The 18,909-nt window shown below is 41.0% G+C and overlaps 1 protein-coding gene across 7 annotated transcripts in view; it reads right to left on the bottom strand.

Annotated features, from left to right (window-relative positions):
• The window catches only part of LOC139380527 (calcitonin gene-related peptide type 1 receptor), a 59,581-nt gene extending 42,148 nt beyond the window's left edge, over nucleotides 1-17,433 (bottom strand). For 2 of the 7 annotated variants that reach the window (XR_011628442.1, XM_071123262.1), the window contains exon 1: nucleotides 17,041-17,181. The gene's annotated coding sequence lies outside the window, so the exon portion shown is untranslated. Of the gene's footprint in view, nucleotides 1-17,040 lie in introns of all 7 variants that reach the window. The other 5 variants (XR_011628441.1, XM_071123263.1, XM_071123261.1 and 2 more) reach the window with 5 other exon arrangements.
• Between the last annotated feature and the right edge of the window lie 1,476 nt (nucleotides 17,434-18,909).

Here is an 18,909-nt window from a genome sequence, read left to right as displayed (position 1 = left end):
TGTGAGCGAAAACATCCGAAGATCATCAAAGGTAAACGGTTAATTTGATTGCTTTTCTGATTTTTGTGACCAAGCTTCCTGATGCTAAGTGTACATAATGCTATGCTAGGCTATCGATAAACTTACACAAACGCTTGGATTGCTTTCGCTGTAAAGCATAATTTCAAAATCTAAGACGACAGGTGGATTAACAAAAGGCTAAACTGTGTTTTGCAATATTGCACTTGTGATTTCATGAATATGAATATTTTTTTGTGATATTATTTGACTGTTGCGCTATGCTATTCAGCAGTTGCTGATCCCGTGACAGGGATGGCTAGCGTCAAGAAGATTTTAAACAAATACATGTCTGTCATAGAACAACCCCTGCTGTGATTAGATTGTGAAAAACACACCAATCTCTTTTATAACTTTAAACAATAAAATATAATTTACCAACATTTCTGAAAGTGGATATACAGTATAACATTTTGGAATGAAACTCTTCCAGCACAACTCACAGGAAGAAGTGTCTGTAAAAGTGTTTTTCGAGGACCACCCTGTCCCACCCTCTCCTGTCCTAATACACATAATGCCCCCGTGAATCATGTTGCTATGGACTACAGCTATTATTTACAATGGAAATAGCCACAAAATCCTATGTCTGGGGCCGCACGCTATAAGACAAATGGAGGAACACTTAAAACATGTATTACCTCCTAAGTGACCTACAGTTTATAGAGATCAAGAAGAGAGAACTCCGCTTATCATATAGCTCTGATTTTTGGGCAGGACAAGATACCACAAATGACTGATTCAGTAGTGTGAAATGTGCATTGCAGGTAGAATTGTGTTTTAATATAACAAAACAGATATGATTATTTTATCACGTGGAGTAGCCAATCATGCCTTCTCCATCCACTACATTTTTAGCTACAACAGAACGTTTTCTCTTTCTGAACGCAGCCTATGGATAAGCTAAGCAGGTATCAGGTCAGTTATTGATCTATTTGGGTAATACAACTTTTATCATTGTTTAGACACATCTGTGGAAGGGGAAGACAGTGGGTGGTCTTCTACAAGCCATACATCAGAGTAGTAGGGAGGGAAGAGGTTAGTCACGGGCCTTTGTAACAAGAACAACATTACTTCTTCTACATCTGAAGGCCGAGAGAGATCCCTTGGAAATATGAAGAACAGCTGTGAATTCTCGCCTGCCACAACAAGCGAACTAAGGAGCCAAAGAGTGAGCAGTCTTGGCTTATCAACTCCATTGTCCGTTGATGCAGTTGTGCGTTGTAAACATCCTACTGCCCGCACAGGATGTTTGCGCCACCATCCTTCCCAAGTTGCTTTGTATGGCATTTAGAGAAGCAATTTATTTCCCTTTTTAGAGAATGCTGAAACATTGCAGTCTTTTTCTCACAATATGACCTGCTGCGATTACACTTATCGTTCAATAGCACACCAGCTGCAGACCATTCGCAAGGACACAACCGTAAACATTGGACAATGCAATGTTTACATAATTCCCAACACTGTTTAAGAATTCAAATAGCAAAAGGCTACTGAAGCACCTAGATAAGAGCTGTGTGTGTGTGTATCTGTAAACAAAAAAAACAGTCCACTGGCAAAATATTGAAGTTGCTTATCTTTCTTTGTGGAAGCATGCAGTATTCAGCATTGTGGGTGTATTTTATAATTCACATATTTCAAAAACGACTTCACCATTTACAAGTTTGGACATTGAGTTCAACAACTGTGTAGGGAGGATCCTTGGAGAGACAAGGAGGCCGTTGTCCCATTTCTTAAGGTCATTGTTGCAGTCAACATGCAGTTTTAAAACATTATACTAGTGGGAGATGTCACCTGGGAGCCAAGGGAGGACAGTCTGACTTCTGGCTTCTTTTGGGCCTGGAGTAACCCAGATAAAAACTTATCCTGGGCCCGTATTCATAAAGCGCCTCAGAGTAGGAGTGTAGATCTAGGATCAGGCCATCCCTGTTCATTCATTATAATCTAAAAGGCATAACTGAACTGAGATCAGCACCGCTACTCTGAGACACTTTATGAATACAGGTCCAGGACAAAACAAAAACACTCATTATAGAAGCTCAATGGAGAATAGATGATCCTCTTTTCCTTCACTGTATTACAAAGACAAGGGACACCTTCTCTTTGACACAAGCATGGACCTTGATGAAAAAGTCCCCTCATTTTCCCTGATAGTGTGCAGGTGAATGACGTGTGGCACTCTTTCCTACACAAGACACAGCACGTGCCAGGGCAGTTATTCAAGGAAACAGGTGGCTGAGTGCATAGGCATTATCAGCTGTAACCATGAAACACTTTTCTACGGACCCGACATAAGGATTCCAGGTGACGAATGAATTTGAGTCCAGCTTCATTGAAAGCAGATAATATGCATCCAGCTGGGCTGGGTTTATTTGCATATGCACATGCTGGCTTTAAGACCTGCTAACAGACCCTGTGTAATATCAAGGGAATGAATTCGGCGAAACACTGTTCAAAGCCCATTTTTTGCTAGACCCATCTCTATGTTGTAATGAAATATAGTGAACACTATGTCTAGGAGATATGGGACACTTGGATGGCAAAGGGGGAGCAAATCAATCACCTTTAGTTCCTAGAATGTCTCTTGAAGGGAAACAATCTTTGGTTCCTGGAATGTCTCCGGACATTTTCAGCATGGTCACATTCCAGGAACAGACCACAGGGGAGGGGGAGACATATGAAATGACTAAATGAGAGCCTGGTGAGTAATGTCCACTTAGGAAGCAACACTGATTGACAATACATTTCACATGCTGTTGTGCAAATGAAATAGACAACAGGTGGAAATAATAGGCAATTAGCAAGACACCCCCAATAAAGGATTGGTTCTGCAGGTGGTGACCACAGACCACTTCTCAGTTCCTACGCTTCCTGGTTGATGTTTTGGTCACTTTTGAATGCTGGCGGTGCTTTCACTCTAGTGGTAGCATGAGAGTAGTCCACAACCCACACAAGTGGCTCAGGTAGTGGAGCTCATCCAGGATGGCACATCAATGCGAGCTGTGGCAATAAGGTTTGCTGTGTCTGTCAGCGTAGTGTCCAGAGCATGGAGGGCCTACCAGGAGACAGGCCAGTACATCAGGAGACGTGGAGGAGGCCGTAGGAGGGAAACAACCCAGCAGCAGGACCGCTACCTCCGCCTTTGTGCAAGGAGGAGCAGGAGGAGCAATACCAGAGCCCTGCAAAATGACCTCCAGCAGGCCACAAATGTGCATGTGTCTGCTCAAATGGTCAGAAACACTCCATGAGGGTGGTATGAGGGCCCAACGTCCACAGGTGGGGGTTGTGCTTACAGCCCAGGACGTTTGGCATTTGCCAGAGAACACCAAGATTGGCAAATTTGCCACTGGCGCCCTGTGCTCTTCACAGATGAAAGCAGGTTCACACTGAGCACATGTGACAGATGTGACAGAGTCTGGAGACGCAGTGGAGAACGTTCTGCTGCCTGCAACATCCTCCAGCATGACCGGTTTGGCGGTGGGTCAGTCATGGTGTGGGGTGGCATTTCTTTGGGAGGCCGCACAGCCCTCCATGTGCTCGCCAGAGGTTGCCTGACTGCCATTAGGTACCGAGATGAGATCCTCAGACCCCTTGTGAGACCATATGCTGGTGCGGTTGGCCCTGGGTTCCTCCTAATGCAAGACAATGCTAGACCTCATGTGGCTGGAGTGTGTCAGCAAGAGGAAGGCATTGATGCTATGGACTGGCCCGCCCGTTCCCCAGACCTGAATCCAATTGAGCACATCTGGGACATCATGTCTCGCTCCATCCACCAACGCCACGTTGCACCACAGACTGTCCAGGAGTTGGCAGATGTTTTAGTCCAGGTCTGGGAGGAGATCCCTCAGGAGACCATCCGCCACCTCATCAGGAGCATGACCAGGCATTGTAGGGAGGTCATACAGGCACTTGGAGACCACACACACTACTGAGCCTCATTTTGACTTGCTTTAAGGACATTACATCAAAGTTGGATCAGCCTGTAGTGTGGTTTTCCACTTTAATTTTGAGTGTGACTCCAAATACAGACCTCCATGGGTTGATAAATTTGATTTCCATTGATAATTTTTGTGTGATTTTGCTGTCATATATATATATATTACACACACACAGTATATTATATATATATATATAGTAATTTCATATGTCAGTGGGGAACCTTCAGAGCATTCTAGACCTTCAGAGGATCTCGTCAAGGTTTCTCTGAGCATTCAAATGACCACCAATAAAATGCAATTGTGTTCATTGTCCGTAGCTTATGCCTACCCAAACCGTAACCACACCGGCACCATGGGGAACTCTGTTCACAACATTGACATCAGCAAACCGCTCACCCACACAATGCCATACTGTCTGCCATCGGCCAGGTACTATTGAAACCGGGATTCATGCGTGAAGAGCACACTTCTTCAGCGTGCCAGTGGCTATCGAAGGTGAGTATTTGCCTACTGAATTTGGTTACGACACCGAACTGCAGTCAGGTCAAGACCCTGGTATGGATGCTCTGGATCGACAGCGTGTTCCAATTTCCACCAATATACAGCAACTTCGCACAGCCATTGAAGAGGAGAGGGACAGCATTCCACAGGCCATAATCAACAGCCTGATCAACTCTATGCGAAGGAGATGCATCGCGCTGCATGAGGCAAATGGTGGATTTCCTTATATATGAACTGTAACTCAATAAAATGTTAGATATTATACTTCTGTTCGGTGTATATTGAGACAAATCACAAATAGCAAAATAGAACTCAACTGATTGAACATTAACTGTTTTTCAATATGATTGAAATAGGGCTATAGCCTACTGTTTATATTTTATTGCAGGCATCTCGGTTTTCATTTGAAGCAACATTTTATACTTCACTTTTTTGTAACATTGGCAACTTTGTATTTGTAGTCAACTATTATACTGATAAACAGCCAGTACAGTAGGTTGCGGCAATACACTAATAGGTTGTAGTCTGTCATAAAACCTTGAAGAAGAAGAAGACAGAGCAAGAGAAAACATTAATGTAAATGTAAAGGTCAAAGTAAGCATACGCTGATTAAAACACCTGGTTTTCTGAGCAATCTTTCGAATTATTAAGACATGTAAACCCCTTAACCGGTGTTCCAGTGGGTGTATTTGATCTGTATGTGCTCGTACCAGCCAAATGAGCCTATCTCCTTCGCTTCGAGTGAAACAACTGAATGTATGTGTCCTGGAAGTTGTTTTCACATAAAAACTTTAAATGTCCAAACTCAGAATCAAATATGCTTCCCAAAAATGACATGTTCACTGTGGTAAAATTTTCATTTTGATTGTGCCATCAGGTAGCCTGTTTTCAGATGTGTCCATGTAAACAGAGTTATTAGGGAAATCGTTCTTCTTGCAAAGCATGTCATTGTTTTAATATAACTATTATATGAATCTGACTATGCACAATAATCGCATTTTTGTGTGCATGAAACCACACTCTTTGTTAGGTAGCTTGTGTTGTGATAGTGGGTCAATGGCGATGGTGGCTGCAGAAGCTGTTATCAACTTCAAGGTGGATGTTGTTGCTGAAAAGTATGTAATAAAATATATTTGCAATGGAAAGTAAGATTTGGTTTGTTCATTTCATTTCGGACATGAAATGGTTTTGCTTTTGTATTGGTATGATTTCATGGGGCCTACTGGAGAAAATGGGCTGCAGTCAGCGCCGTGTGTATAGGTGGCAAGGAAGTCAGGTGCAGGAGAGTCACAATGGAGTGTAAATGGAGTTTTTTTTATAAATGTCCACAGAACATGCTCCATAACACTAAAACGTACAGACATGAAAAAACATGGGTACGAGCACCCGTCGCGCACCAACACAACAAATAAACAACACTAACAATAAAACAATCTCTGACAAAGACATGAGGGGAAACAGAGGGTTAAATACACAACAGGTAATGAATGGGATTGAAAACAGGAGTGTGGGAAGACAAGACAAAACCAATGGAAAATGAAAAATTATGTACTCGCCTTTGTTTCTAACCGGTTATAACTAGGTATGACCATGTACAAAATCTAAATTACCTTACATATATGCTTAGTTACAGTCAAAACAACTCATAAAAGTCTATCAATGGCATGAATACTTTGTAGAAGTGTCATACAGAAACAAGCGACCCCCTAAATGTGCACATAGTGATGTATTGTATTCTCAGAAAAATAGTTATTCTACAGGAAATGTTTTATAAATACCATAATTCCTGTATTATCTCCAATATTCCATATGCAACATTTAAGCATCCTGCCATATGCCCTACCAATCCCATTGTTTCACTAGCAGCAATGCTAAAGCTGGCTGTGGGGTAAGCAAATAAAGTTAAGCCATATTTTTGGTAATTGTCTCTCAGGATCATTGGATTAATTGCTTTTTGTCAATAAAATTAAGTATATTTAAAATGTTGGATGTAGCACCCCTGGCAGTTGTTTTTTCCACATAAATATGACAAAATGTATATTTACTTCAAAATTATAAAAATGATACTGACATCAAATGATGGTGAATCCGCTTTTGAGTATGTTGATTGTATTTGGATTGCACTTGTAAGAAACCTCCACGTTATTTAAGGGAACGATTTAGAATTACATTTGACAAAATATGCAAATTAACTGTAATTTTGCTCAAATAACAGTCTGTTTTGACAACAAAGAAAAGTCAGATAACATTATTTGCATGTCTAATGAGGTTTTGATATGAAATAAGTTTATATTTTGCTATGATTGTTGCTTTTTCCAATGACCCCAGTTGCTAATTCATGTACTGTGTAAAATATGTTGGTAGTATGAGGGTTCATTTCTTCAAGATACCTGACTAATTAATTACATTCAGGGAACATTGTCTCTGAACATTATTTCATAACCAACCCAGAAGCAAAGGAGCAAACAAGAAAATGTTCTCACAACACTCTAGGAACATTCTTGGAACCTCATTCTGGTTGTGCAGCAACTCTGTGTTATCAGCCCCTATCGGTAATCCCTCCCATATGACCATGGAAGTTCCTGGCCTCACATTTCAGGCGGCGGCCATGTAAGCAGGACATGAGAATGGACAGACCACATCATGTTGACTCGCAGTTCGCCTTGGGCACTACCAGATGTCAAGGAAAACAATAACAAACGCACACAGATGCTAGGGAGGAGCCATTTCACAAATGGACATGCGAGGAACCAAACGTCTTAGGCATGAGTGTTATGTTCACCCACCATAATATAGGAAGGACATGCATCGCATAAACTGGCTAAATTGGCCCACAGAGACATGCAGTATAATTCTGGAGATGAGCGTGACGCAGACACTTGTGTTGGGGGAAGAAAATATGCTTCATTTTGACACTACAAGGGGGAGTAGAGGATCTTATGTCTTCACCCAAATGACAAACCCAGATGCAAAGCCTCTGTCTCTTCCCACACCACCTGCAGATGGTTTGCCAACCCTACCAAAGCTTGGCATGCACAGTCAAGATTCTTCCCACCATTGTATTACTCACTAGAGGCTAACTAAGACAAGGCCAGTGAAGGCATTCCCAACATTTGCTGGCAATGAGGAAGTCTCAAGGAGGTATCCCTGCTGCTAAATAACAATTGGACACACAATGGTAAAGCATGCTGTTAGTAAGGCAGCATTTCAAAAACACATCATACTAATGGCCTTGGAAAATATGCAAATTCCGTGTCAAGAGAAACAAGTTAATTTTTTATTTTTTGTATAAACTTGCAAGGGATCTTCGAAGGTTAAAACTACAGAGATGTTGACATTTTGACGAGTTTAAAGTGCAAACGTATACAGTACTATGTAATGTACCTTGCAGAAATATCAGGACTGTGCCTAAAGTAAAATGAGGCACAACACAGTCAGGGCCCGGTTTCACAATAGCGATGGAACTTAGGCTTACAAGTGTTTTATTGATGCATCTTTCCTACAACGGCTGTAGATGTAACATGTGTTTCCCAAAACACCAAGCTGACATATCATGAAATTCAACAAAAATATAAATGTAAAGTGTTGGTCCATGTTTCATGAGCTAAAATAAAAGATCCCAGAACTTTTCCATGTTCACCAAAAGCATATTTCTCTAAAATGTTGTGATCACATTTGTTTACATCCCTGTTAGTGAGCATTTCAAATTTGCCAAGATAATCCATCCACCTGACAGGTGTGGCATATCAAGAAGCTGATTAAACAGCATGATCATTACACAGGTGCACCTTGTGCTGGGGGGTCAATAAAAGGCCACTCTAAAATGTGCAGTTTTGTCACAAAACACAATGCCGCAGATGTTTCAAGTTTTGAGGGAGTATGCAATTGGCATGCTGACTGCATGAATGTCCACCAGAGCTGTTGTCAGATAATTTAATGTTAATTTCTCTACCATAAGCCACCTCCACATCCTGCTTCTTCACCTGCAGGATCTTCTAAAAACTGGCACCTGGACAGCTGATGAAACTGTGGGTTTGCACAAGCGAAGAACTTCTGCACAAACTGTCAGAAACCATCTCAGGAAAGCTCAACTGTGTGCTTACCATCCTCACCAGGGTCTTGACGTGACTGCAGTTTGGTGCCGTAACCGAATTCAGTAGGCGAATGCTCACCTTCGATGGCCACTGGCACGATGAAGAAGTGTGCTCTTCACGCATGAATCCCGGTTTCAACAGTACCTGGCCGATGGCAGACAGTATGGCATTGTGTGGGCGAGCGGTTTGCTGATGTCAACGTTGTGAACAGAGTTCCCCATGGTGCCGGTGTGGTTACGGTTTGGGCAGGCATAAGCAACGGACAATGAACACAATTGCATCTTATCGATGGCCGTTAGAATGCTCAGAGACACTGTGACGAGATACTGAGGCCCATTGTCGTGCCATTCATCTGCCGTCATCATCTCATGTATCAGCATGATAATGCACAGCCCCATGGTGCAAGGATCTGAACACAATTCCTGGAAGCTGAAAATGTCCCAGTTCTTCCATGTCCTGCATACCAGACATGTCACCCATTGAGCATATTTGGGATGCTCTGGATCGACAGCGTGTTCCAATTCTCACCAATATCCAGCAAATTTGTACAGCCATTGAAGAGGAGAGGGACAGCATTCTACAGGCCACAATCAACAGCCTGATCAACTCTATGTGAAGGAGATGTATCACGCTGCATGAGGCAAATGGTGGATTTCCTTATATATGAACTGTAACTCAATAAAATTGTAGACAGTGTATATTGAGACAAATCAGAAATAGCAAAATAGAACTCAATTGATTGAACATGAAAAGTATTTCAATATGATTGAAATAGGGCTACAGCCTACTGTTTATATTTTATTGCAGGCATCTCAGGTTTTCATTTGAAGCAACATTTTATACGTCACTTGTTTGTAACATTGGCAACTTTGTATTTGTCGTCAACGTTATTCTGAAGTTATCGGCGATCACAGAGAGACGGATAAACCGTGTGATTCTATGTTTAGCGGAGATCTTTAATGTATAAAGTGAGGTGGCAGGACAAAAATAAGTCAGGCGTTAGATTACGAGCGTCTTCAAGTGCAACGTTAATAATGATGGTTTAGGGTAAACAGCTCTGAGATTTAGCGGCGTTCCTACAAAGGTTCTTATGACGTACTTAGCCCTAAGATACTTTTGGGAAACCGGGCCCAGGATAATAAGACAATACAGGTATACAGGTCAGAGTTTGATTTTACTATAATTAACATCACTATGGCAACTATATATCCTAATGCATCTACTTCTATTCATACTTGAACGTCCAGTTGTACCTCAATTTTGCACTGATATTCTGAGATTTAAAACAACGTACTCTGACCGAGACTGACGTCTTGTATTTAAATCATAGATGAAAAGTTGACACGTTTCCCTTGTGTCTTGGTAGACTAAACTGAAGTTTTAATATCAACTTAAACACGTATTGCCTTGGAGTAGACCGTTTTAAATGACTCATGCAACAACAGTAGTTACTTTCTTAATTAAGAAAAAAACAATACAGACATTTCTGCCTGAAAACCACTTATCTTCTCACTGCGGCTGTGAGCTGCCTACAATGTCATGTCATCCTTGAACAAGGCAATGTGTAATCATCTAATTTGTTTACCAGGCGAATATGAAAAACAAGGGGAAGCTCAAAAGGGAGAAACACACACACACACACACACACACACACACACACACACACACACACACACACACACATAGGAAAGAATCCGGTTTCAAAGGTGTGCTATGTTGGGCAGCTGGAAAAATATGTGTAAAAATACACAGGTATAAATACAGCAAGGACGAGTAGCACCATACACAGCACTTGTAGTGTTAATAAAAGTTCAACTCTATATTAGGGGTATGATTTCAATGTAGACTTGAATTACACAATAGGTTAGTTTAAATAGCCTAACCTAGCAAGCATGAGCCTACTTGTTTAATAAGTTAAAGAACCTGAAGCAGTAGCATGTAAGAAAACTAGTTCTTATTCCATCATACTTTCCACTTGGCCAGACCACATTGTAAGGTCAGTTGATGATCAAATGCAGTCAAGTGCATTGGGCAAACATGCGTGTTGTGTCTAGTCATTACACTGACATTCATTCCCTAGGGTTTTTTTTAGGCCAAAAGCCACTTGTGGAAAAGTTGTTTGTTTATCTTTATGATCTAATCTCTATATCTGTGGTCTGTTTACTTCCACAAGACATCAATTACATACTGGGCATGTAGCCCTTCATCTTGGCTTCCCATGGAATATCATTCCCCAAGTTCCCTATGGGAAATATAAAGTTATTCTATTATAAATAATGGTCAGTGAAAGAAAAGACCCGTGGTGAATGGACCTCTCAACCCACTGGAAGAGGACCATCCCTTGTCCCTCTGTAGTCTCAGAAGTTCATCATGTCCATCAAAGTGTAACCATGTCACTCCATCCATCCCACTGCCTGAGACCAGCATACAAAAACCCCATCCGCAGACTAGCATCCCCATTCTACGCTAATAAAAAGGGATTCCAAGGGTATGGGGGCTCAGGCTAGACGCTGTCCTTGTTGATCCTAGGACCTACAGATCTAGGGTCATGCTACCCAAATCTTAACCATAGTTATTAGAGTTGGTGAGAGTGGCTGTGAAAATGAATTAGGGCAACCTTACTGGACTGAACTGGTGGGGGCACTTTTAGTAGCCCACCCTATTTATGACGTTTGTTAGGACAGGGACAGTGTACAACAAAAACAAAGGTCTCAGAGCACTTATAAGTGATGTATTGCTTCAGATTTATCTGACAGATATAGAGCAGATTCAAACCATGTTTAGCCCAGCATCGCTCGTGCTAGCCTGGCTTGGTTTGGCTCAGCAGTGTGAAAGGGGCATTCGTCTCTCGTTGCATCTGAGACTTTCTGACAGATCCTGTCCTGATCTCTATGGAGGCTAGCTGGCCTGTGAACTCGACCTGGGGGGCCAAAGAATCCTCCCACACGTGCACACCATATGCCCTAGACTTAACCTCTGAGACCATTCCCCTCACACATGATAGACTCATGTAGGCTACTGTAGCGTTAGTGTGTTCACATGTCAACTGGAAAAGAACAAGACATTTAAAGTATGCAAATACAGACTTGGAAATGAGATGTACAGGCAATGTACAAAGGATTACAAAGGGTAGTAGTGTACAGAGCATTGAAAAATCAGGGACGTTGTGACGCACACAGGCAAATGTTAAAACCACAATATTGACATCTAAGTGGGAGGACAGCTATTGAAGATCATAAAAACAAGATGACTACATGACTACGGTATCTACTATGCAGACACACAAGCTAGCTCTCTAAATATGTTGAATCGTATGGAAATAATAGGCCTGACACAATAAATTGTTTCCCTTGTGCTATACTGCCCAGGGCAGGGGTGAGATAGTATGCGTGTCCGCCCCATCCAGTGTACTAACTCCTAGGGACCCTTTGTCTCTCTCTGTGACCCATCAGAAGCCACCTCCCGCCCTCTAAATCAGGAAGGTTGTGTCAGTCGCTGACAGTTTGTTTAGCACGCATCGACATGGAACACCCCTGGAAATGGCCACAGATTATTTCCACTGTCCTACATTCTTCAAAAAGCCCTCAATCTCAGATAAACGTTAGCCCGAGCACACACACGCAAGCATAGAAGATGCTGTCCAAAGGGTCTGACTGTTGCAATAACACACAAGTCCAGTTAACACGACAGGGCTGTCAGTGAAACATACATAGTTCAAATCAACGGTCACTCACTAAAATAATGGTCTGTAATACATGAGTGTGTATGTGTGTTGGGGGGGGGGGGGTCTTTTTAATGTCATTAGGTTTTGACTCGGAATGAAATATAGGGACTAGAGGGAGGTTTGAGAGAGTGATGCATATCAGCACCATTGTAGTTTAGTGTAATGTGATAGCCGAAGCCTAGGGAGAGCGGAACACTAAACATATGATGTGTGCCAAGGTTGTTGTTTAAACAGGGTGATTCAATAATGGCCCGATGCACTTGAATGCATACGAAGGGTAATAAAATATGGAGACAGGATGTGAGATGATGGGGTTATTAGCCCACTCTCAGATTAATGACTAAACCACAGGCTGGTGAGAAATAGAGAGACAGAGAGACAGAGATAGATAGAGAGAGAGACCAATGAGAGGGGGAGAGTGTGCATGTGTGAGACAGACAGACAGACGGACGGACGGACGGACGGACGGACGGACGGACGGACGGACGGACGGACGGACGGACGGACGGACAGACAGACAGACAGACAGACAGACAGACAGACAGACAGACAGACAGACAGACAGACAGACAGACAGACAGACAGACAGACAGACAGACAGAGACAGACAGACAGACAGACAGACAGACAGACAGACAGACAGACAGACAGACAGACAGACAGAGACAATCCAGCATGATGAAAGCATCACAATGCATTTGTGTTTGTGTCCCGACTTCAAAACATGGGAGATGATTTATTGGAGATGGTTTAGCAGTGAGCAGCATCATCTCTGCAGATAAGCAGCATGTATCCACAGCATCTGCTCCCTGAGAAAATACCCTGGCTAACATATCTGCCTGAAGGTGTTTACTTCTTCTGGGAGAGAGGATGCTGTCTTAAACTGTGTGGCAGCTGTTGGTTCAGATAATGTTTAGATATCGGAAAAAGTAAGGGGCCATTTGTGTTGAGGGGACATTTATGTTGAGAATTTGTTCAGAAGCTCATCTATTATGCAGACCAAACTATGAACAATGTCAGATTCGAAGGTAGCTCTTGGGATAATGCATCATATTCGTCTTTGAAGAATGGTATTTTCTTATTTTTATTCCTCCCATGTTGTGGATTTTTTTGCATACTTTTTCATAACATTGTGAGCAGTGAGTTCATATTCACATGTAATGTGAATATCTAGGTTAGACAATAACGACTGATCTTAACCTATCTGAAATACAGTCCATTCTGTAGCTAGACCAGAGTGAGAAACAGACACATTTTCAATCTTCAACACTGTTCTCCTTGTTGACTTTTTTGGATGCCTCAGCATAATCTGTGCCATGGAGATGGTTGAGCATCTAAAGACAATGTTACCAAGTCACAGAGGCACCTATTATACTCTGACATTTAAGATCCCACTTCGAGGCAGCATGCAATGGCCATTCTACAGGACTGCTCGGGTGTGGAATCCAAATCCAATGCTTTACCGTTCAAAACAAACACTCCCCTTTTACTATGTGAGCTCATACAGATGACGGATCTTCACACTTTTTTTGCTACACATTTTCCTGCACATTTTCTTGCAGTAAATTCAAGGTTAAAAAAGGCTTCTAAAGTTTGTAATTTCCACTTTAAAATGTCAGACTTGATTGGCCCTAATGAAAAATATATCAACCCCTACAAAAAAAATGTCCATTAATTATATTATGATCCCAAAAATAATTTCCTGTTGCTGCAGGATTCTTTTCCTGCTGTAGCAAACTGGCTCAAATGAAGATCCTACATCTGTATGTTTACTGCGAACACTTGGCTATTAATCCTTGCGGATTTATTAGACACTTCTGTCAGTTGGCATCTCATGAGATATTCAGACTGAAGAACCTTCTCCGGCTGTCCTATATCCCCAGTCCATGCAGTGAAACAGCATATTTTCCTCAGCACGCTTTTAAATGGAACACAACAAAAATCATGAAAAATGTCATAAATGTTGAAAGAAGCAATAATATTTTGCGACATGTTATTTTCTTCATGCTAGTGGGTTATTGTGGATGTGTAATAAGTAATTAGACTTGTGAGAGTGCTTGTGAGTTTAAAAGGGTGCAAATTATGGTTGTTGGGGGGGGGGAGATGAGGAATACAGTGTCAGCAAAATGCATCTGGAAAGGCTTTACAATGTCCAAAGTGTCCTGATGGACTTGAATGATCTATAGTACTTGGTTTGTACATGTCTACTCTATCCTCTCCTTGAAGGAGTAATATCTCTGCATTTCTCATCGTATCGTGGCAAGATCTGATGTGAGCATCATCATCTTCATCATGGTCTTCCCTCTAGCTTCCCCACAATATTTCATCATGTCCAATCTGTGCCTTACATAACAATGCAGCTGATTCAACAACAACTTGAGATAGCACTGGTGCCAAACAGTGTTCGGGTACACCAAGAATGACACCGCTGCAATGCTGTCAGTAAAAGTTCAGTTCAACTGTATGTGCTGTGCCATGTAAAAATAAATGTCTGCATTTCATGTCTGTTTTCAAATGTAACAGTGTCTGTGGAAAACCCAATTTTCCCTGTGTCTGAAGACAGTGGATGATATTACAAGACTCAATGTTCAGGCCAAATATAAAAAGTCTCCAGTCAACTCATTCTCAAACAGCAATATGCATACACTTACGGAATGCCCAGTAAATTACTTTTTGTTTAGGAATAACATGGTTATGATGACAATTTAGGATTTATAGGTTACCTACCATATCATGGCCTAAATTAAAACAAATTGGTTGCCTAACACTTACACTTTATGTGCAGCTTCCACTATAAAGTTTGAAAAGGTTCCATATAAGGACCCATACAAGGTTGTAAAAACATATATTGAATAAAGCCTGAGTTAAAAAATAATTACATATTGTAGGTTGTCTTCCTTATAAACCTATAATGACGCATGCTGCAGTGCAACCTTAATGATAGGCTACCTCCCACTAAGCATTTACCACCAGGCAACATCTTTTGGACGTCTTTTTTTGGTCATGTCCTCAGACGTTGATTTCTGGTCCGGATCGGACCAAATCTGAACCAATCATAGACTATATTTGGTTCAGATTTAGACCGGCTTGGATTTCAATGTCTGGACCAGCCTACGTTTGTCCTAAATATAGGCCCGAGATAGCACGGGTGGACAGCACAGTACAGTTTGGACAGCACAGTATTCAGTACATTACAGTTCACAATAAAGAAAAGTACAGTACACTACCACAGAGTATACTATAGTTACAGTAAAGTAAATAAAAGTATATTAGTGTACTGTATTGTACCCTACTCTACTCTAATGTACTTCACTGAACTTAACTGTACTGTACTCTCCTGAATTAAACTATACTGCACTCTACTGTACTGTACTGAATTAAACTGTACTGTACTCTACTGAATTAAACTATACGGCATTCTACTGTACTGTACTGAATTAAACTGTACTGTATTGTACTGTACTCTACTGAATTAAACTATACGGCATTCTACTGTACTGTATTAAACTGTACTGTATTGTACTGTACTCTACTGAATTAAACTATACGGCACTCTACTGTACTGTACTGAATTAAACTGTACTGTATTGTACTGTACTCTACTGAATTAAACTATAGGGCATTCTACTGTACTGTACTGAATTAAACGATACTGTACTCTACTGTACCATACTTTACTGTGTCTACTGCACTCTACTGTACTCTAATAAATTAATCTCTACTGTACTGTACTGTACTGTACTGTACTGTACTGTACTTTAACATACTCTACTGAATTAAACTCTACTGTACTATACTGTACTGAACCCTACTGTACTGTAATGTACTGTACCCTGAATAAAACTCTGTCCTGTACCGTATTGTACTGTATTATTGTGTTCTACTGTGCTGTACTGTACTAAACTGTTCCCTACTGTACTGTGATTTTCAAACTTGTAAAACATAGCTTAGACGTCTATGATTCGTTCAAATTTGGATCTGGTCCACACCGACCAAATTTGTACTTGTTTGGGTGTGGAGTTTATTAGAAAATAAAACCCAGCATGCTTTGCTAGTGTTTGTTTTACATTTACATTTTGGTCATTTCTAACCTTTCATTCTGCACCTGAAATGCAGGGGATGTCAACGTCTGGAAAATATTTCTAAAATACACATTTTCAACTAATTTTGCTTACTGGGCTTGCATTGTTTTCTGTTCCAATCCTTTCGATTCCTTTAAAATTAAAACTCTTTATTGGAAAGGTTGTCATAGATTAAACAAATCCGTTTAACACTAACATAACCTAATGATTAAGTATTCATAGGCTATTCCAGGTAATAGGCTATAGCCTCGTTATTGACCTAATTCCTGATCTTCTTTCACAGGGGTATCGACCAAGCCTTCTCTTGAATGTGTTCTCATTTCCCCATGGAATTATGCAAAATATTACTGCAAATGACTAGCCTATCTGCGGTGCGCAATTGATTTTTGAGTACTACAAGAAATACAGTAGTCTATCCATGTAGACAGTGCACTGAAATCCAAAAACCGATTTCAGGACAATATTAATCCGACAGAAATGTAACTCATTACAACATACTCTTTCCGATTATTATGGTCTTGAATTGTATATTCATAGGCTATTGATTTAATTAATGCAAATGCCTATGCATGGATAAAACTGGAAAATAGTCATCTTAAAATAGATCTGTAAATATGGCCATCATAGGCTATTCGAATATTTCTTACCTGATGACAAGAGCTTAAAATCCAATGACAACGTGACTTAGAAAGTCACATAAGCCGACCAAACACTCCAGAGACAGCTTTCCAAATGCAACCTTCGGGGCGGTGATAGTGAACCAAACGCAACGGATCCCAACGCTCAATGAATAAAGTGTCAGACTAGGACTGCTGTCAGGTTGTTGGAAGCCACCCACTATTGTTAGCCGACTTCCTTTTACATCACGAATTAGCCCACAGCGCTTCGGGAGAACCCACCAAGCTTTAATATCATTCACGCGTAACAGACGCCGACGGCATGTAGGGGAGACCGGGTTGGTTGTCTCGCGGGTTGGGCCCGGTTTCCCAATAGCGATGGAACTTAAAAAGTGCGTCGTTGAGGCATGCGTCGATACTGATAGGATCGAAAGAAAGGCAGCGCTGCTCTCGGGTCATCTGTCTCCACCCAAATCTTATTTTAACATTAGAATTATTCCACAATACTGACGACGGATCAGCTCCTAGAGAAATAGTATCACATCTGGCTGCAAATATTCAGGCAGCTTATTCTAATGCTTAGCCTATAATAATGCACTAAATCAACATTTTGCATACCATTGCGCACATGTTAGGCTACACATAATGAAATATATTTAGGCAGAAATTACAGTAGCCAAATAGCAAAATAAAACTAAATTGAATGAACATGAAATTGATGTCAATATTATTGAAATATTTAGGCCTATATGTAGCCTATAGGGGAGACTAGGGATGGTGCAACACTTTTTGCATTTTTGTCAATTTCTCTGAGATTGTTTGAGCTAAGACATTAAAAATGTGGTATGAGCAACTTACATTGGTCTTCTACAAATTGGTATAGGTAATATATCTCTAAATTGAACGGACAAGGTGTGACTTTGTCTCAAATACAAGGAGTGAAATGTTACAATTTACCCCCACCAGCAAACCCCTGAGGTCAGTTGTAATAGGGCTTGGGTTGACATTTTAAAGTAAAAAAAAATGCATAAATCATGACATATAACAACATATTGAAAGCCTTTGTTGAGAACATGAGAACAACATTGCCATGTTTAAAATTCTGTTTGGAAGAAATAATATTATTATTTTTACACTCCACTAACTGGCCATTTTCAACTAAACAATAATGTCTGACTACTAAACAACACCATCTGAAGTAAACAACTGAATGTTTGTGTGTGTGTGTGTGTGTGTGTGTGTGTGTGTATGAGTAAGTCAGTTGCGATAGTGGTATGGTAGTCCTGGGGAACAGGCTTGGTGGGCCCATAATTCACATTCCCAGTACTGCACCCAGACCGCCTTAGGCTTGCTACAACTAACCCTGACCCTTGAAGCCATTAGCTACACAGCAAATTCCCCTGTGTTAAATTAACACCGAAAATGTGGATCCGAATAGCATAGGAGGTAGGGTGGCACTTTAATTGGGGAGCACGGGCTCGTGGAAATAACTGGAACAAAATAGATGGAATGGTATCAAATACATCAAACAGATGGATTCCATGTTTTTGATGCCATTCCATTTGCGCCGTTCCAGACATTATTATGAGCCGTCCTCCCCTCAACAGCCTCCACTGCCTTACAGGACACTGAACATTGCTAAATCAACACACTGCTTAATGTAAAGCTTAATTTGCATATTTCCCAGAGTGCTTGACCTTTCATGTGACTTTTAATGTTACAACACATGACTGAATTTGCTAGTGACAGAGAGATGGTTGTTGCATTCATCACCTTATCACTCCGACAGAATTCAAAAAGTGAGATTCTATGTGAATATGTTGTCCTGGAAATGTTAATATTTGACACATTACAATGTTTTTCATGAGGCCTTATTTTGAGGGCTTACACTCTAAAAAA

This window comes from Oncorhynchus clarkii, chromosome 22 (genome assembly GCF_045791955.1).
Source record: "Oncorhynchus clarkii lewisi isolate Uvic-CL-2024 chromosome 22, UVic_Ocla_1.0, whole genome shotgun sequence".
In the NCBI taxonomy this organism is placed as follows: Eukaryota; Metazoa; Chordata; class Actinopteri; order Salmoniformes; family Salmonidae; genus Oncorhynchus; species Oncorhynchus clarkii.
This window is presented reverse-complemented; position numbering and strand designations above follow the sequence as displayed.